Here is a 22,772-nt window from a genome sequence, read left to right on the forward strand (position 1 = left end):
TTGTTTGTACTCTACAGAGTTCATAAGAAAAGAATGAGTACAATAGCGGTCTTATCCCGTAAAGGGATTCCTTCCACTCGACCTTTCAATACCTCTCAAGAGACATTATGGGGCTTAGGTGCCTATAATGTGTTACAACAGAACTTAATAAAAATGTAAACAAATAAATAATTATTGTATTCGTATTATGATTTACGTATGTTTCTTTTTTTTAACACGAGTGTTTTTTTTTATTACTTATACTTATTGCGCCGAATAGCTACCGCCTTATTATTTTTTCTCTAATCCAAAGCTTGTCGGAAAGAGATTGCTTTAGCGATAAGACCGCATTTTATACTTCTATATATGGATAGATAGATAGTTTTGTACATATATATATACATTTGTTTTTGTACTGTTTTACATTATAATTCATATATTACAAATCTATATGTATTCTCCGTGTAGTCCCGGAATAGAATAGGCCACCCCTCTCTTACCCGTGGATGTCGTAAGAGGCGATTAAGGGAGGGCAAGGGATGGGCAGCAGCGTCCTTCTAAAAACATGTCCAAAGCCTAACTGCAGTTGCCAATCTGCTTGTTAAAAGCAGCAACTCAAAAATGAGAAATGATACAAAATGTAACCTTGTCACTAAGCAATCTCTTCCTGACAACCTTTGGGTAGAGGACATTGGGAAAAAGAACAAAGGGTTGGTGGCGCTCTTCAAAGGAAGGGGAAGAGGGAGACCAAGGCATAGTTACATCAGAGAGATCAAGGAAGGAGTTGATGTCGTGTCGTATTAAGAGGTGGAGAGACTCGCTGAAAATCGTAGTGAGTTGCAAGAGCTCTACCGACAAGAGCGCAGCTCTTAAATAGGATAGATAGATACATAATATATACACATTTTACATTTTATACCAAGGTTTTCTCATCCCGCCATGAAGCAGGGCGTTTTCCGCACGTCGCTCGCTTCTATCGATCAAACGTTGTAATCTAACTAAATCTAACCGTAATGAGAAAGGTTAAGTCTGGATTACGTTTCGGTTGTCTGTTACTTTATTTTAAGAATAGGCTAGCTTTTTGCCCATTACTTCGTGCGCGTGGATTTCAGACCCAAAAAAAAAAGAAAATCAATTTAATAGATCATTTCTATACAACATATTTAGATAAAACATATACCAAATTTTAAGTGATAGCGATCTGGAGAGACAAAGGCGTAACATTGCATGTAGAAGCAATATGCTGGCTAGACGATTTAACCACTGTTCGAAGCTAGTCAAATTGACATTGTTTAAGTCTTATTGTCAGGCTTTCTACACCAGCCAGTTATGGTATAGTTATACGAAAAGGGCTTATAACACACTGCGTGTGCAATACAATAACGCATTCCGAGCGATGCTCAACTTGCCATGGCGGTGTAGTGCGTCTGGCATGTTTGCAGAGAACAGGGTTAATGATTTTTTTGCTATTTTACGTAATTATAAGGCAAAATTTCATGACAGATTAATGACAACAAGTAATAATATTGTAAAGACTGTATTTCTCACAGCATACCTGACGACAAGAGATTTTATAACGAAATAATTTAAATTGATATTTTATAATTTTTTTTTTTTTTTTTTTTTATTTTATTAAAGTTAACAAACAGTAATACAATATATAATTATAATAAGATTACATTTAAATGTGATTAATAGTACTACCAACAACGTTAACTACAGATTGCTATATAAAGAAAGAAAGTATATAAACATGCAAATATTGCCGAGAAGTGGAGCTGACCATTATATCTATTAATTAAGTTAAATTATAAATAACATTGACACAACTACATCACCGGTACAAATTATGCAAAACAACCAACAAAAAAAAAAAAAAAAAAGTTATTTAACTATACACATGTATTTTATAATTTATTAATTATGTGCACGCATTACTAAATTCCTGAGAGAGGGAGGAGGTTACTAATTGTTTAGCTACCATTTTTTTGAAAGTTAATGGTTTAGTAGCAAATATATCAATATTATAAAATTTGTCATTATATAATTTCAAAATTCTATTTATGGGTGAACGAATACCGGAATTGGTACGGTATCTGTTAATTGCAAACAATTCTTGTCTTCGTGAATTTCTCATTTGTGCACGCACTGGAACTTTATAATTTATCTGATTTGTTAATGAAATACAGTCATATTTACCCTGAATAATATCATACAGAATCATAATCTCTAGTTGTATGCGCCTTGATTTTAAGTCTTGCAAATTATATTTATACAATAATTGGTCATATGAACGACGGTTATGAGAAAATTTATATTGTAAACGTCGCAAAAATTTTTTCTGTACCATTTCAATTTTATCACAGTAAAACTTATAAATAGGATTCCATATAGTTACAGCATATTCCAATTGAGATCGAATAAGGTTTTTATATAAATATAAATAAGTAGTGAGTTTCTTAAAGTTATTCGTACATCTCATTACAAAACCATACATTCTGTATGCCTTAGCAACAATATTATCAATATGTGTATCAAGCACAAGTCTAGTATCCAATGTAAGACCTAAATCTTTAATTGTTTGTACATTATCAAGGACACAATTGCATAATGTATATGAAAAATTACTAATATTTCGTTTCCTTGTGAAGGTTATAGTTTTGCATTTATGCAAACTGAGAGTTAATTTATTAATTTTACAGTATGCAGTGAAACGGTTTAAATCTTCTTGAAAAAGTATATGATCGTTAGGAGTGTCGATTATATGATAAATTTTAAGATCGTCTGCATATAATAAAATTTTACAAAAATTAAAACATGTGTAAATATCATTTATAAATATAATAAATAGTAGGGGCCCTAGAATTGATCCTTGCGGCACTCCTGAACTTATAGATACATTATTAGATTCGTAACCATTAATAATAACTTTCTGGGTTCTGTTTGTGATATATGATTTAAACCATCGCCAAAGATTGCCTCGTATACCGTTATACGCAATTTTTTCTAAAAGACGTTTATGATCTATTGTATCAAAAGCTTTCCGGAAATCTGTATATACACTGTCTGTCTGTTTGTTTTTGTCTAGTGTGTCAAATAGATAACTCGTATATAATAGTAAGTTTGTACTTGTAGAACGACGTTCTACAAAACCATGTTGCTGAGGAATAATATTATTATGTATGATCGGATAGATAATATTATGAACTAGTCTCTCAAGAAGTTTTGATAGAGCCGGCAAGATTGAAATTGGGCGATAATTTTCAATATTTCTTTTACAACCACCCTTATGAATTGGCACTACACGTGCTGACTTCCAAATAGTTGGGCATACACCTTCGTGTAGACATTTATTAAATAGATAATGTAAGGGCTTGCATATAGTACTAGCAGTAAATTTTAAAAAAATTGCTGGAATATTATCAGTGCCAGTACCCTTCGATGCATCAAGCAATTTAAGTTCTTTGGAAATCTGTCCATATGTAAATGTTATATTGTGTATTAATGTATCATTACTATAATTAGATTCGAAATTAACATTGTCCATATTAAAATCTTCTGTAACAGATGAAGGTTCAAAGACGGAATGAAAAAAATCTGAAAATAAGCTACATACTTCATGTGGCTCATCAGTTACTTTATTTTTATAGTAAACCGAGTTAGGAATGTCATCAATATTTTTATGATTAGAAACAAATGACCAAAAAAATTTTATATTATCCTTAATACTACTTTCTACCCTACAAATATACTCTCTATGACATTTTTGTGATTCCTTTTTAAAACGTTCTCTATATAAAGAAAAAATTTCATAGTCTGACCTATTTCCATACTTCTTCCATCTAATCCACGCCTGATTTTTATTTTTGAAAATATGTATTAAAGAAGATGTAAACCAAGGCGGAAAGCGAGACGATTTTGTGAATTTAACTGGAACATGTTTTTTTATTAACCCATAAATAACTTCATAAAAACTATTAACGGCAGATTCAGCCGATTTATCTTTAAATAAATCATCCCAATCTACTTTAGACAATTCTTCATTTATTAATGAATAATTAGCGCCTTTAAAGAAATAATAAGTTTTAATTTTAGAAGGTATACACTTTAAATTAAAGTTGACAGGGACAAGAAAGTAAAGAGGTGGATGGTATTCGTCTACCGGAATAAGAGAGACTGGCGCAGGCAACAATTTACAGTCTACTATATTAGTTAAAACAAGGTCTAATAATTTGTTATTTTTATTTCTTACAGTGTTCAACTGAATACAGTTCATTTCAGTACTAAAGGATGCCAGTTTTTTGTCTATTAAAGTAGATCTACTTGTAAGAACTGGTTGTAGATGTAGTCCATTAGAATGCCAGTCAAGTGTAGATGAATTGTAATCACCAACTATGCAGTATGTTTGGATGTTACGTTCATATACTATATGTTCAATGTATTCTGTGTATGAGGAGTATATATCTACATGCTGATTTGGTGGAATGTAAACAGCGCTCAGTAGGCTAGTAATACCGCCGCATAAGCGTATCTCCAGCAACACGAAGTCAATAATAGGTGCTGGCGATGGGCATACGGCAACCGGGAGCGGTAAGCAGGGTAGCACGGCGAGCCCACGCAGCACAGCTACGAGCACCCCACCGCCGTCTTTTCGCCCCGTTGATATTCGATCCCTATCACAACGGTATAAACAATAGCGGCTATCAATAAATTCACTATCGAGAATGTCAGCATGTAGCCAGGTTTCAGTCAATATTATAATATCGTAATTATGCAATAAAATATTCATGTGTAACGTGTGCAATTTTGTCCTTAAGCCTCGACAATTTTGATAATAAATAGACAAACAATTATTCATATTTTTCCTTTAAACGATAAAAAAAGGTATATATCTATCTATATATATATATATTACTGTTATTTATTTTCGAATAATATATATACTTTAGAGTACCTGATACACACATTAAATTATAATAGGCGTAAGTATAAAAATTGGCAAAAATGACAATGCAGCTGGTAAAAGATTTCATAATGATAATATAATTTATACTATGTTTATATATTAAATTTATATAACGAACACCATTGACTGTATTAATGATACATTCAAAGGTATTATTTAATTTTGACCACATCATGTAACGTACGGATTGCCAAGACAGGTGAGTTGTCACTCTTACGTAATAAAATAACACTATTTTTAACCCACACGTATTTATAGTTTTGAATTTTTGCCTTTTGACGACATTCACGAAACAATAATTTATTTTTCACTGTTAAATGTTCATTTACATAGATTTTGTGTACTGAACCAGACACCGATAGCTGTTCAGAGTTGAGTCCTTTTTTGAGACGGCATGCAGCAAGTACATTATCACGCAAAATTTTTGTGGTGAATTTCACTATAATATTTTTGGGACGGGTATCCTCCCGTGAGGCGTGGGGCACTCGATGTATAGATACGATGTCACTTGATAATATTTTTTGATTTATTGCGGCACCAAGATTAGTTGTGATTGCCAAAAGATTTTCGTTACGCCGTTCTGGTACGTTGGATATTTCTATGTTGCATTCTCTCGCCTGTTGTTCCATGTGACCAATTTTAAATTCTAATGTTTTTATTAATTCCGGTAACTCATTCAGGGGCTTACTATTATGCTCGAGGGTACATATGCGTTGCTCACATATATTCTGTTGCTGATCTATTACACTCAATGAGGTCTCCACAGCCGAAAGACGGTTATTAAAATTATTTATTGATTCTCTAATACCGACATTGTCGGCTTGGAGTCGAAGTATTGACGTATTAATTTCCGACAAAGCGGTAGATATTTTCACAAGTTCATCCGACAAACACGATTTCACTGCAGTCGATATTACGTCCACAATACTTTCATCAATTTTCTTATTCCAAATACATAACTGGTCGCAAAATTTTTTTCGAGCTCACGGAACATGTCGGTAGTTTCGTTTTCTGGTTGTTTTCGCTTTCGCAGATTTATACAAGTATTGTCCGTCACTGATAACGATGATGTAGCAATATCAGGACTTGAGGAGAACTGGGGTGGTGTGCGTTGTAAAGACATAATGTTAAAAATTATAACACTAATATGTAGTAGTATTCACGTATTATAAACAACAAACAACACGTCCACTCCAAGCAAATGCACGTCGCGAATAATTGATGTATATTTTAAAAATAATAATAACAATTTATTTAATTAATAATATAAAAAAGTTAACTATGGGTATATACCTGAAAATAAAGAGATTTATTATTATTATTATTATTATGTTATTTTGATTTTTTTTTTACTCAACGTATAGTTGGCTTTATTGCTACGAGTACGGGCTGGCTGCCAAGTATCTCGTAGATTGTACAAATAATTAATTTTGATTAGATGTTAAAAATCGCCGAACAATGGAACAGGTGTTTAGTATTATAGACTTCTGCAGTTCGATGTAAGTGTAGCACGGAAGGTCAAGTGTTCTAAGTGATAAGTATAGCTGATTCGGGATTACTCCTGTAGTAGATAGGACTATTGGAACTATGGTTGCGGATTGTACACGCCACATGCGGGTTATTTCGTCCTTTAGATCTGTATATTTTGCCAGTTTCTCAGCTATGGTGTTCTGTACATTGTGTGTATTTGGGACTGCAATATCGATAATATATGCTTTGCGATTAATTTTATCTAGGAGGGTAATATCAGGTCTATTATAATGTGTAGTTTTATCTGTCAAGATAGCACGGTCATAGTATAATTTGTGTGTATTGTTTTCAACTATTACATCAGGGGTATATTTATAGTAGGGTGTGTATGTTTCTGGTATAAGTTTGTATTTCTGAGCTAATTTTTGGTGAATAATGTTGGAAACCTGGTCATGTCTATATTTGTAATCGGTCTGTACTATGGATTTACAAGCTCCTGTAATATGCTGTATGGTCTCCGAATTACTGTTACATCGTCTGCATAAATCTGTCACTAAATTTTGTTTTATAATGAATTTTTGGTAATTTCGAGTTTCGATCACTTTGTCTTGTATGGCAATCATAAATCCCTCCGTTTCCGGGAAAAGAACCCCACGATTTAGCCATTCATTCGACGCTACTTTATCGACGTTAGGTTGGCATAAATCGCTGTAATGTCTCCCATGGAGGGATTTATCACGCCACTCTTCTATTTTTGTTTGCATGTCTGTTTGCTTTTCATTATTTTGTGTTGTGTGATCTTGCAAATTTAACGGGGTTAGCTTACAGTCATTTTGTACTATAGCGTTGTGTAAATCAGATATAAGTTCTTTTTTATGAAAGTATTTTCTAAGTAGGGTAATTTGCTTGTTATGTAGGTTAATAATATCTAGTAATCCTCTGCCTCCATTTTTGCGGGGTAGTGTCAGTCTTTGAATACATGATCGCGGATGGTGTTTTCTATGTTTCGTCATTGTTGTACTAATGTTGCGTTGAAGAGATTTAAGATCTGTTTTTGTCCAATGTATAATACCAAATGAATATGTTAGGATAGGAATTGCATAGGAATTTATACCTTTTATTGTATTACGTGAATTTAATTGTGTTTTAAGTATAATGTTTAATCTATGTTTGAATTTAAGAGACAACGAATTCTTTATATTTTTTTGATGTATATGTTTAGATTGATTGTATCCTAGATATTTATAGGTTTCATTTTCGTCTAAAGGGTTAATTGTATCACCTGTCTCCGTTTGATAATAATGCTGATGATTTTGCCCTGCCTTGACAGAGTTAATTCTGCATTTATCAATACCAAATTCCATTTTAATGTCCTTTGAGAAATGTTCAGTTAAACTAACCAAGTTTTTTAATTCATTTTCTGAAAAACCATATAATTTAATATCATCCATATACATAAGATGACTTAAAGCAACTTCTTTTTCCTCACTCTGTCCATCTATATCTATATTATATTTCAATTTATAACCAGTATTAGATGAATTAAGGATATTAGATAAAGGGTTCAAGGCAAGGCAAAACCATAATGGGCTTAATGCATCACCTTGAAAAATGCCTCTTTCTATTTTAATCGAGTCTGTACGTGTTGTTAAATTTAAGGAATTTATGCTTAAGGTCGTTGTCCAATTTTGCATAATTGTTTGTAAGAATTTTGTGATAGTCGGGTGAACTTTATAAATATCTAGGATTTTAAGCAGCCAAGTATGGGGTACAGTATCATATGCTTTTTTATAATCTACATACATTGTAAAAAGAGCTGACTTGCGCTTATGAACTTGTTCAAGGATCACAGAATCAATTATTAGTTGTTCTTTACAACCCTGGCTTGCTTTTCTGCATCCTTTTTGTTGTTCAGCTAGTATGTCATTACTTTCTGTATAATTATAAATAATTCGGGTTATACACGATGTGATTATTTTGTAAATAGTCTGTAAGCAGGTAATAGGTCGATATTTTGCTGGGTTTGTGGTATCATTAAGATCTTTAGGTAATAAGTACGTACATCCTTCAGTAATAAATTTAGGAATAGTATCCGGATTTTGAATGAAATTATTGATGTGTTTGTGGAGAAGTATGTGAGTCACGGTTAATTTCTTGTACCAATAATTATGAATATGATCTGTGCCTGTTGCTTTCCAATTATGAAGTCTGTTGATTACCTCATGAAACAATTCAAATGAAATAGAGTCATACTCCATCGGTATTATATGTTCATATTTTAGTTGTTCAGTCTTTATCCATAGTGCTTCATTATTATGAGAGGTTGGGTTCGACCATATACCTGCCCAAAAGTTTTGCAATTCTTCCGGGGATGGTGTAGGAAATACTTCGGTTTGTATATTATTTTCATTGTTTGATATAGTTTTGTTGATTGTACGGTAAAATTGTTTCTCATTATTAATAAATTGAATATTTTGTAATTTACGTTTTGTACAGTTTTTATATCTACGTAAACGGTTTGCTACTACCGTTAATTTTTGTTTAAGTGTGTCTAAAAAGTGCGTCAGTTGTGTGTTAGGTTCTTCATGAATAGAATGTATATGATATTGTACTAGAATCTTTTTTACATGTTTTGTAAGTTTTCTGTTTCTATTTCCATTTATGTATTGTGTCAATCTACTAATTTTTACCCTCAGATCTTCCATTTTATTTTCTAATCTTTTTTGCCATTGCGGTTTTGATGAATTTTGTCTTGTTCGTAATGTATCGATCGGTGGGATTCTTAATTTTGTACCATTTATTTTTGCCGCTGTCCATGCTGAACAGTAGATTATTCCGTGTAGTTTATCAAAATTAGTATCATTATTTATGTATTTTGGCAATAGTGTATTATTTATATAATTAATTGTAGTAGCTAGTTTTTTTTGTTGCTCTTTGTTTAGGTATATAGGGTCTGTTAGTGGGATAAAGATTAACAAAGTATTCTAGTGCCATTTGGAATGTATCATCTATTTCTGAGTTTGTTTGTACAGGCTTAGATTGTGTATCAGGGTTTGATGGATTTTCTTGAAAATAATTCGAGGCTATTGTTTGTAAGAATTCATTTTCATTATCTTGTGTTTGTGTCTGTTGTATATTATTGTGGTTAATATTTTCTTCTATTGTCGGTGATAAATCTAGCTCTGTGGCCACTTCTTGTTTTATTAATAAAAGTCTATCCTCTGAAATTAACTTATTGTTAACAATAACACGTCTTTGGTCTGCTATTCTTTGCTCAGATATTTGTGTAAGGTGGGGGAATTGACTAATGAATTCTTTGTGTAGTAGTTTTCTATATCCTGTCTTGTTCGATTCTAATTTTGTTACGCGGAAATAAATCCGTATTATTGCCTCGTTATGATTATTACTCCATTTCATCCGAGTATTTTGTGTTGTAGTGATAGTGTGGCTGCTTGTTTGTGAGTTTATGTTTAAATTACGAAGTTCTTGTTCAGCATCATTATGTATTTGTTTAATTTTATTTTCAGGTAGCAGTTTATTCCGTATTATAGATCTTCTTTGATCACCTAGGCGTTGGCGAGTTACTTCTATTTCGGGGAACTTTTCCATGAATTTTGTGTGTAGGGGTGTGAGGTAGTCTTTTGTATCTGTATCTAGATTGGTGACAAGTAAATATGTACGTAGGATAAACTCATTCATTTCATCAGTCCATTTCCTACGTTTATAAGGCTTACTCGTGGTGGGCACAGTTTGAACAGCATTACTATTTGCCTCTTGTGCAACATCCACAGTAAAATCACTACCTACGCTTGATGTTGTGGATGACTGATTGATCCTATAAGAGTAAGTGGTTGTTATGGATGGTAATAAAGATTCATCATCGTCATTATCGGTACCAGTAGTTTCTTGATCGGCTGTAGTGTATTGTTTGACAGGGGCCCGCCTGTTCAACCCCTCGTCGCCGGTGGATCGCATACTGCTACACCCAGCATCGGCTCCAGGTGTGCCCCGGCGCCCCCCGGGCAGCGGCCGTAATCTATATTTATATGTAGACATCTCTCCATAAGAATAAAGGGGGTTTTGGGATCGTTAGTTAGGGAGGTGAGCTCTAGGTGTTTTAAGCTTTTTACTTTGAAACATAGTATCTCCCATTTGGGGTGTATTGTCTAGGTGTTCTGACATAACTATTTAGTACCTTGTCCCTTTAAGCCCCCCCACAACGGCAAGGTGATCCCCTGGGGGGGTTATTATTATTATTATTAAGCTAGACCAGAAACAACTATAATAACCCCGTTCAATTTGGTGCAACAATTTTGGGATATAATAATTAAAAAAAGTATCATTTTTAACATAACGCCTCCCCCCCCCTTGAGGGGCTTTACCAGTAGTTGCCACGCTTGGCAGACGGATTGGCAACCGCAGTTAGGCTTTGGAGATGTTTTAAGAGGGACTTGCTTTGCTTTTGCCCATTTCTCGCCCTTCTTTAATCGCCTCTTACGACACCAACGGAAAAGGAAAGGGTGGCCTATTCTATGCTGGGACCACACGGAAAGTGTCATTATTACGTATTAACAATCCCTTTTCCCATCCCATCACCCTACCATCACAATTACAATACATCTGACAGAGAATATTAATATAATAGACATTGGACGCGAGAGTGAGAGGATCTTTATGAACATATTTATTAATTTGTATGTGTAAGAATATTTATATATGTATGTATGTGTAAGTATATATTTGTGTCTATGTATGTATATCATCATCGTCATTGTCATTTCAGCCATTATCCGTCCGCTGCTGGACATAAGCCTCCCCCATAGACTGCCATAAAAAATGGTCCTGAGCCAATGGCATCCACTGACTCCCTGCATGTATATATATATATATATATATATATATATATATATATATATATATATATATATATATATATATATATATATATGTAGGTATATTATTATAATATAATTAGCTATGTGTAAAATTAAGTCTAGTTCTTCTTTGTTTGAAAACTGTCACATTATTGTACACCGATTTACCCGCTGATTTCGATGCTCCTTTCCACTTCAGGTTTGCTGGAAGAGAACTCTTTTAGATTTTAGCTCGCCTATGTACATTACCAGAGGGAGACTTTGTACAAAAGTCGATTGCTTGGGTACCTCTGTCCCATTCGTGTTTCTACCGTGAAGCAGTTGTGTTTGCATGGCTGTGTTTCGGTTTGAAGGGTGGGATATGGCGTGAATTTCCTGGGTACAGAGGAATAACACCTGAGTCCTCAGGAATGGCAACGCATGGGGGGTATCATGTTATGTCCATGGTACTGCTCATGGTTACCACTTTCCATCAGGTGGGCCGTCAGCTTGTTTGCCATTCCAAGTTGTATAAAAATACATATTTTTATGTACTAACAGTGTGTATAATAATGTATAAATAAATAAATAATGGGAACACTATTTCCAAAAAACGGAAAACTAATTTACAAAGAGTGGAAGGGGACGAGCGGACCCATTGCTATCAATAACAGATAACGCACGTCTCGTCGACCTCTACGTAGTCCCTCCTGGGACACATCGTGGTGAATTCTTGTTGAATTCGTCACTATGGGCCAACTGACCTTCTTTCACCCTCATTTATCATCTCTAACTGGTGCCCCACTAGGGTATACCGATATTGTAACGGAATATCAGTGCTTTGCTCTTTTGTGGGCGAAGCAATAAACTGAGTTGTGACCATTTTGTATTGTTATAGCACACGCACAAACGTAAAAAAATTGTATTTAGCTTTATGTGAGTGAGTGGCAAGATCTCCACCGATAAGAGCGCAGCGCTTAGATAGATAGATAGATAGCTTTATCTTTTTTTTTTATTATTTATGTTATCTCGCTTTTTATGTATATCTGTTTATGTTATAATTTGTGTGCTGTAAGTAATGCAAATAAATTATCTATCTATTTATCTATTGCAACCGAATTTACCATTCGCTTACTATAGGAATACTTACTATTATTATAAATGTGAATGTGAGTTTGTTTGCTATTTCTTAGCGGCTTAACTGATAAATCAATCAATATGAAAATTGGTATACACATACTATGTCTTATGTCCTTTACATATATGTGACGGAGAAGTACATAGGCTACTTTTGTCCCGATTAGTACACATATCCTGGGCACGTAAACGAAGTTGTGAATAAAAACGAATAATTATAAAATGGGGACGCCAGTCCCATACAACAACAAACGAGGGGGGGAAGGATTTTTAGTAATGCGAACTACCAGTCCCATTGCTAGCAATATACCCTGTCAGGTCGACCTCCACGAGGTCCCCCCTGGTAAACATAGTGCTGAATACTAAGTGTATTAATGACGATGATCTAACTGACCTGCCTTTTCATTCTCATCTATTATCCCTCACTGATGCCCCGTCAGCGTATACTGTTAAAGCGAGCGTTGTCATCCATTAAAAAAAAAACATCAACAAACTAATTTAGAACTAAAAATAAGATAGATTGTACCAAAGATATTTGTTTGATAATACTGTTATCTTCACTCCATAATTACTAGAGGAGCGACCAGAGGTCGAGAAGTCAATTCGTGTCAATTAAATACAACACGTAACGACAATTACAGAAGAACAAAATCAAAGTCAAGGACGATCAATTGACATATTGCACTTCTATAATAAATCTTTTACTTTTTATTGAGTAAGTAAACAAAGTAATTAAATTTGTAAGCTGAATTATTTACATTCAGTGTAACTTTTTTTAATGGGTGAAAATGGTATGGTAACTCCATCTGCGCTAACGGGATACGCTGGCGGAGCATCAGTGAAGGGTGATAGATGAGAATGAAAACAGGTCAGTTAGCTCATCATGATGAATTCATCTGAAATGAACCAGGGAGAACCGCGAGGAGGTCGAGTTGGTTGGGTATATTGCTAGCAATGGGATTCTCAGTCTTCATTACTAGCAATCCCTTTTCCCCCGTTTCATAGATGTTTTTTCAAAATCGGTTCAGCAGTTTAGTTTTGAAATCCAAATAACTGGTTTTGTTTGAATTATTGAATGAAAACTTTATTTGCTTAAATACAGGTTACTACATTATTTAATATTAAAGAAAAGACTGCATTCAAACGTGTGGCGTGCAAATATTTTATTTGGAACTTGTTCTTAAAATTTGACATTATAAGTCTTCAAGTGAATCAAAATATTTCTCAACAAGCTAATTGCAAAGTTTTTCATTCCAATTACCTTTTTGAGAAGTATATAATATGGTCGAATATATATACCTATATCTAATCGATATAATTAAAATTCAATTCAAAAAGTCACCAACAGCAAATTACGCTAATTTTCGCTTGTGAACATTTCAGTAATAATTACTCTCATCACGGTCCATCTACTAATTAAATTTTAATTAATAAAGTCACCGTCGGATTCCCTTGAGATTATGACGTTACAATCTATAATTAGAACATATTTTTTCTCAAACATGCTTGGAAATGTGAATATTATTTTGACAATTTTCTTCGAGATAAATCAAAATTGCCGTACTGGCCAGATACATGCGGGCAGCGGCCGGCAAAAGTTGTATGAAAATCCATATCTGTCGTGTTTTGCGGCCAGATAAATTACTATGTAAACTCATATCTGTCCTGTACTTTAAAAATGGAATGACCTTTTACTCCGAAACATGGCTACCAAGGAGGTAACTAATAAAAGGTTTTATTTAAATTTCGAACTGGCTTGCAAATAGAAAGCTGTTTATTGAAAAAAAAAACAAAGGAACATTATGGCGCGTGAAAAATTATTATTGTTCGTTATTCGTCACTGAACTTAAAAAGTAAAATTGTGTTTATGATTTCTGCGCTTTGTTTGAGAAAATTACTATACAAGCCTTGGTCACAACTAGGCATTGATGGACTAACGTATATGTGCCTCGGCTACGCCTCGGCCCACATTTGCACGTTCGTCCATCAATGCCTCAGTTGCTGGCCGCTGCAGTAATGTACTATTACGTGACTTGGAAATAAAACTGTGTTCCATGAAAGACATTACTTCAAATATGACAACCAATTTTGCTATGGGGCTAATCTGTAAGTATTCATTACAAATAAAAAAGAATTTTGCATATCAATTTACAACTGAGTTATGAGGTAACAAATATAAAAAAAAAATATCTACAAGTAAACTAAGAAACTCCTTCATTTTGAAGTCGATTAATAAAGTAGCTTATATTCGTCTGACTTTACTACTAATTAATCGTGGCAGAGATTTTTTGCCGCCAATTCTGTACCGTATTTAATTATTCTTTTTAGAGAGGCTCCAAAGTTTCATTTTGTTACGATTAAAACTTACATATTAGTGATACAAAATCCACCTTGTTGAAACTAAATTCAAATATGTATTTTTAATGTATACGTGTGTGTGTGTGTGTGGGTGTATGTGGATGAGTGCGTGCGTGCGTGTACGCGTGTGTGTGTGTATTTGTGTGCGTGTGTGTTTGTGTGTGTGTGTGTACATGTTTGTGTTACTTTTTTGACTAAATGTATACCTCATCTTATTATATTAAAACCGTAAATACTCATTAGTCCTATCACCGATGTGATAGACATTTCCAGTCAAATTAATAATCTTTTTGATCTACTGCCTTTTAAAAAAGATAAATAACAAAATTATCAATTAGGTAAACCTCGCGTGAGGGAACACAGTTTGGGTACGTCAATGCTACGGATCCCGCCTTAAATTGGAATAAAGTGCCTTCCACACCCACCGCTGAATCGCAGCGGCTTAAATTATGAGATTGAGGAATAATGTTAGTGTAAATTATATTAATGAGGTGAAATCATTGATATATTTATAGACAGCGCTTTTATTTTTGTCTATATGAAAACGAAGTGTATTTTAATTTTTTTACTTAGTTTTATACTGCATAAAAAATTTTGTAGCAAATTTTGTAAATGCAACACTTTGTATGTATGTGTGTGTGTGTGTGCGTGTGTGTGTGTGTGCACGTATCTCTATCTCTCTCTTAGTGTGTTTATGTGTGCGTGCGTTTGTATGTATGTGTGTGTATAAAGCAATAACTTTGTCAGTATTGAACTGATTTTGAAAATAATCATTGCAGTCGGCCAATTTATAAAAGAATTACCAAAATCGATTCAATAACAATATTTTAATAAGTTACTTGTATTAAAAAGTGACAATCTCTTCTTAACGCGCTCTTTTGCTTAATAAAAAAAATCCCTCATCGTAATTCATTTACCTAGGTAGCTTTTATATACTCTATGAGATCACTAATGGAGTTATTAAATTTGTATGAAGCTTGTATATTTAGAATGATGAATGCTTACAGCAAATAACCATCACAATTTCTGCACGGCGTGCGAACAGATCCTTGCCCATCTTGTAATCATAGCTGTAATCTCGCTCAATTTAAAGTTAGCATTAACCCAAATAACTTTAATAATGTCCTGGAACGAGAGACGTGCCTAATTACTGCTGTCACAGACAACATTTATTTATTTATTTATTCATTAAAATAATAGCCTTCAAAACAGTAAAGCCGAGAAATAACTACATGGCACAGATAAAAACTGGGTGTCATGTCGTATAGGGAGGTCAAAGATATGGCCTAGGATAGAACTGGCTAGAAGAGAATGCATGAATTAGTTGTCCCGACAAGAGGAAACTCTTAAATGAAAAGAAGAACATTAGTATAGATTTTAGATAGATTAGTAGAGAGAAATAATAAAAAACAAATCAATGTTATGAGCCTAGTGCTTACATATTTTAATAGAATAAAATTATATTAATCGTATTTATCCTGACTCCATTCCTGTGGGTGTCATAAAAACGGACTAAGGGAAGGCGAGGGATGGACAGTAGCGTCCCTCTTAAAGCATCCCTAAAGCCTAACTGCGGTCGCCAATCCGGCTGCCAAGCGTGACAACTACTGGCTTAACCCCCAAGGGGAACACTTATGTTCAGCAGTGGACAGTTAAAGGCTAGTATGGTGATGATTTCCTATGGAATTTACAAGTGCAATAAAAATATATTTTAGCTATTGAAGTATTTGCCTCTTTTTCTTTTATGCTATTTTTTAATTCGAATGAAAGTAACATACTTAACTATAAATTTATGAAAATTTAAAAAAATCTCTGACACAAACATATCTATAAAAAGAGCTAATGACATTGAAACGTCTTAGCAGATCTTCATAAATTTTAGCTAAGAACCATCTTGATCACGTCAGCTTTTAAACGAAAAACGCGTCATAATCGGTCCATTCGTATAGGAGTTATAATGCCATAAACAGATACACAGATAAGTCAAACTGTTATAGTTTTACACTTATTCGAATACACTATCGGGATTTAGCGCGATGAAAAATTTTGCATGTAAATGCAAATGGATTGTCGTAATCACGACGTGGTGCAAACTGAATCGAAACGTCGTCAATAAAGATGTAGGTATGTAGGTACTATTTATCTGCGAATATTTTTTCATCACGCTAAGTCCTGATTGTGTTATTAAAATAAGGTTTGTACAAAAGTCGATTGCTTGGGTACCTCTATCCCATTCGTGTTTCAACCGTCAAATAGTTGTGTTTGCATGGCTGTGTTTCGGTTTAAAAGGTGGAGATATGGCGTGAATTTACTGGGTATAGAGGAATAACACCTGAGTCCTTAGGAATGGCAACGCGTGGTGGGTATCATGGGCGAAACAGTATACTCTGTAATGTGCATGGTACTGCTCATGTCTATAGGCGACGGTTACCACTTTCCATCAGGTGGGCCGTCAGCTTGTTTGCCATTCTAAGTTGTATAAAAAAAAATTTTGTTCCTCTGGAAATGGATGGTGGAGAAACCATGGTGTCATTACCCATTTCGATATCGCCAATACTATCGTGTTATGTCCCAATTGTGTATTTAAAATATGTGTAAAGATTAAAAATAACTAACATAAATCTTCTACTAATAATCATATTATAAATTTGATAGTGTGTAATGATATGTGTTACTAAGTCGCCCTTAAAGTAACAAAGAAAAAAAAAAAAAGCATTTATAACTTTGCAAGCGTTATTGGTACGTTGCCTTTCCTTTTACTACAGAAAAATACCAGCAAACATAGAAATATTACATTTTATGAACGAAAACAATGAAGTCTTGCCGACGCGAGTTTTTCAATATTGAATTTTATTACTCAAAAATAAGCCACTCTACATCTATACATAGAAGCGAACGGACGCGTCTGTCTGATCTGCTTAAACGGTACGTCAATTCGTCCTTGTTTGTCATAGACAACCAAAATACGGAGCTCCATAACATAGCTTTCTCTCTAGAAAAATATTAGATGAAACGGAACGTCATTGTCCAATAATCCAGAATTAAGAATAAATAAAAAACCAAACTTAAAGTAACCTAGTCGCACCGTTTACTGTAATCACTTCATATTTAATTGACAATATTAATAATTTAATTAATAATATTGGATAAAATTTAACTTAATTAGAATAACACGGTTTATTTGTATGTTTAAGAGAGAATATTACATGAAACGGAATGTACCTAATTAGGTAAAGTCCAGTCGTATAATTTTTAATTGTCGATCTAAGAAAAAATTAAGGTGAAACGGAATATAATTAGGGTTGACTGGTAGAGAATGCTACTAGCATTAAGTCAGCTTTTTGTACCATATTTTCTTTTGGTTAATAAAGTTATTTAAATAAATAAATTAGAATAGTCTAATCAATAGTAAATACAATGGAATATAATTGGAATAGTCCGGTCGCGACATTCACTTGAGGTTCAATCGCCCCCTTCAATCATTGTACATTGGATGTATTTGTTTGATGGTGATTTGGGGGTAAAGTTAGATGCTGTTATTAATCAGTTTTTTGTTTCGCTAAATTTCAAATATTATTTAAATTGTTTCACATCACCAAATTATAAAAATAACAGTTATTATCGGCAAGTTTTTCTGTCTGATCGAGATAAAAAATAGGTTGCGGTGTATTGTTCACTGACAGTTTTCTAATCATCATCATCATCATCATAGATCATTTAACAGCGTTGTAATAGTACCCAATTCATTTTGAGTTAATAAAATACGTATAATTTTAATTTTAATAATTGTGTAACATGCTATAGTATAAATTCATTCTCAGATGTGATGGTAAAGTATGAAAAGTGGCAATAGGCGACATTGTGTAATGTACGATAAACCTTAAATTATTAGGTGAAACGGAACGTTCGATAGTCCAGTCAACATTGTATGAAACGGAACGTAATTAGAATAGTCCAGTCGCGCCGTTCAATTCAGGTTCGATTGTCGCATTTGTCGCCCCCTCCGGTCAATGTACATCGGACGTGTTTGTCTGACGCCGACTTGGGGTAAAGCTAGACGCTGTTATTGATCAGTTTCTCGTTTCACCAAATTTCAAATGCCCGTATTCATATAATATTGAAAGTGCATCTCGTTACTAAATATGTCTGTTTAAAAAAAAAAATTAATTGAATCCACCATCTTATTACGGTTATTTTAAAATAATGTAATTATTTCCAACCAGCTTAAAAAAAGAATTTTTTAATACGCTTGTATTTTTTCTATGTTTGCTACTTTATAACACCGTCGTTTATAAACCAATTTGTTGATCTTCTTCATCCAAAGGTTGCCTGGCAGAGATCGCTCTTAGCAATAAGGCCGCCCATCGCTTTCTCAGTGTAAGATTTTCTTGTAATTGTTTGTATTTATAAGTTTACCATTGTAATCTTTTGAAGGAAACAATAAAGAGTATCTATCTATCGATCTATATACTAAATTTCATGACGATTGGTTAAGCTGTTAAGACATCAAGAGGTAACAGATAAACAGACAAACTTTTATGTTCGTCTGACGCCAACTTGGAATAAAGCTAGACGCTTTTATTGATCACTAGCTTTCCGACCGTTACTTCGTTCGCATGAAATTCAGAAGTAGGAAAACCAATGAAATAGATAACTCCTCGATGGAGTATCAAAATAAAATTTACCACCAAGGTTGTCTGGAAGAGATCGCTATTAAGCAATAAGACCGCCCATTATTGCCTCTTCATCTTGCTTTTATATAATGAAGTTTATGTAATTAATTAATCATTTTGTTTGTATACATATTGTTAATCTTTAAAATCTGTAGTACATTGAAGGGAACAAAGAGTTTCCATTTAATTATTTACCAAATTTTAAGTTGCACCTTAAGGAACACAACATTTAAAATCGAATCCAATTTGGTGTAATAGTTTTTGCGTGATGCCGGAACAAAAATACAGAAAAAAAAACATCGAAAAATTATTTTTTCGATTTTTTTGTTCTATTAGTATTCTATCTTATTAGTATAAAAATATAAAAAAAAAATAATATTGTATATTAGTATAGATAATAGGATAGGAGGTAAAGGATATGACCTGGGATAGAGCTGGCTGGAGGAAGATGCATGAATTAGTTGCACCGACAAGAGGAAACTCTTAAATGAAAAGAAGAATATTAGTATAGATTTTCTAGTTTTGCCAAATTTTAATTAGCCGTACCGTGTATAATATATTTAAAGTGCTTCCCTTCATTAAACTTTCATCAAAAACTTTTTAGACGCCGTACAAAATCTTCACTGATAAAAATGAGATTTGTATTATAATGGATCTTTCCTTACTAATATTATAAATGTAATGTTTAAACATCGCCTAAGCATAACTGCGGTTACCAAATCGCCTGCCAAGCGTGGCAACTATTGGCAAACCCCTCTTCATAGGAGAGGCCTATGTTAAACAGTAGACAGTTAACGGCTGACATCAGGAATGGCAACGCATGGGGGGTATCATGGGCGAAACAGTATACTCTGTTATGTCCATGGCACTGCTCATGTCTATAGGCGACGGTTACCACTTTCCATCAGATGGGCCGTCAGCTTGTTTGCCATTCTAAGTTGTATAAAAAAATAATAATAATACAAATAATAATAATTATATGTGTATAATGCAGTTAATTGTTTATTACAGTAATATTTATGTATTTATATATTTATTTATTTAATATATTATATATATATATTTATATTAGTCTAATTATATGTTTATAATATATGAATACATCAAATATTACTTTTTATATTTCCTCTATTCAACAATGCACCGCCTACTTATTTCTCGGTTTGTCCAATGGTAAACTATAGGGGGAAAGGGATTGTTAGTAATGGAGACTGAGAATCCTATTGCTAGCAATATACCCAACCAGATCGACATGCTCGCGGTTCTCCTCGGAAACTATCATGGTTAATTCCTGATGAATTCATCGTGATGGGCTAACTGGCCTGTTTTCATTCTCATCTATCACCCTTCACTGGTGCTCCGCCAGCGTATCCCGTTAGCGCAGGCGGGGTTACCATACCATTTTCACCCATCAAAAAAAAAATGGTAAACTCTAATGGTCAACTGACTTAAGTCCGCCATATGTACATAAGTTCACTGTATTTTAAAGTTTAAATAAATAAATTAAAAAAAACAATTACACAAACAAATTGAGAATCTACCCCTATGAAAAAATAACTAGAGACCGATACCACGGTACTATTGACTGTCCGAGATTGGAATTTCGATCATACATTGAATCTCATTATAAATGCTAGCAACACACAGTTTGGTTGCGTTTGTACGAAAATTTTGATATGGTATATTTATATATATATATATTTATATATAGAGAAGAGGGAGACTGTACAAAAGTCGATTGCTTGGGTACCTCTGTCCCATTTGTGTTTCTACCGTGAAGCAGTTGTGTTTGCATAGCTGTGTTTCGGTTTGAAGGATGGGATTTTACAGGGTACAGAGGAATAACATCTGAGTCCTCAGGAATGGCAACGCATGAAAGTATCATGGGCGAAACAGTATACTCTGTTATGGTATGTCCATGGTACTGCTCATGTCTCTAGGCGACGGTTACCACTTTCCATCAGGTGGGCCGTCAGCTTGTTTGCCATTCTAAGTTGTATATAAAATAAATATATAATTTAAAGGGGAAAAACAACTTTGAAAAAGAATTGGTAGAAAAAAAATATTTAATTTAATCCAAATCAAGTTTTGAACATTCACGAATTAAAGTAAAAATTATAACGAATACGTGATTTTTTTGTTATTTTTACTAAACTCAAATGTAAATATTTTCTTGTCTCGTTCTTATGATTACCAGACGTTGTCAGTCTGTCAGTTCGTAGTACTTTATACTACGTTTATGATTAGCACAGTCTAAAAATACACTGCGATATTATTAATAAGTCTCGGCTATTTTAAAGTACCTCCTCTAATATTTCGATAAATTTCGAACATTTTCGAACCAAGTGCCCTAAGGGATTAACCGTTATTGCCCTCGCAATATTGGGTATGTATGTACACAACAGATCGACATTGCCCGAACCTCCATCATGATATATCAATCATTATTTGATACCGCGGCTTCACCCACGAGAATAAGTATATAAAATAACCAGCGTAGCAAATTTCATTCGAATTCGATAAGTAGTTTTTGCTTGAGAGAGTAACAAACATCTGCCCATCCTTCTTTCGCATTTATAATATTTATTGAAATAGTGTTTATCGCGGACTTTGATCAACATATTAAATAATTATATTAAATGTCCGGGATAAAAGCAGCTTATGGTCTTCTCCATCCCATATCCCAAATGTAACAATAATTAAAGATTGTGTCCAGCAAAAAAACTGACCTCAATTGTGATAAAACCATTTGTTTTAATCAAAAAACTAAACTACTCATCCGGATGGAGTTTCCAATGGAGTTTGACAGACCCATTGCTAGCAATATAATAATTGCTAGCAAGCCCTTTCAGGTCGACCTCCACGTGGTTCCCCCTGGAAACCATCGTGAACAATTCTTGTTGAATTCGTCACGATGGGCTAACATGACCTGCTTCATCCTTACCTATCATACTTCACTGGTGCCCCGCCGGTGTATACCGATAGCGCGGGTGGGGTTACCATTCCATTATCACTCATAAAAAAACTACTGATCCGTTTTTTATAAAATTTGTATGGGACCAATTTATAAGTATACCCTTTCAGATAAAAAAAAAATTCCAAATCGATTCAGAATTGACGGAGTTTTGAGGTAACAAACATAAAAAAATATAATCGAATTGAGAATGTACTTTATTTAAATGGGTTAAAAAAAATACGTACTGTTTCTTTACACACCACATTCATATAGCACAAACACACACAAATAACACATAGTTTTACATTAATTATTACAAGAACTTCCAATAATGGGACCTTTAAAATATAATATCTCCATTAAATTTATTTTGCGAATAC

At 33.7% G+C, this 22,772-nt stretch overlaps 1 protein-coding gene across 1 annotated transcript in view; it reads right to left on the reverse strand.

The window, feature by feature from the left end:
• The window catches only part of LOC113515297 (uncharacterized), a 220,175-nt gene that overhangs the window by 175,277 nt on the left and 22,126 nt on the right, over nt 1-22,772 (reverse strand). The window lies entirely within an intron of this gene.

The sequence above is a fragment of the Galleria mellonella genome, unplaced genomic scaffold, assembly GCF_026898425.1.
Source record: "Galleria mellonella isolate WM207_F2 unplaced genomic scaffold, CSIRO_AGI_GalMel_v1 utg146, whole genome shotgun sequence".
Lineage (NCBI taxonomy): Eukaryota > Metazoa > Arthropoda > Insecta > Lepidoptera > Pyralidae > Galleria > Galleria mellonella.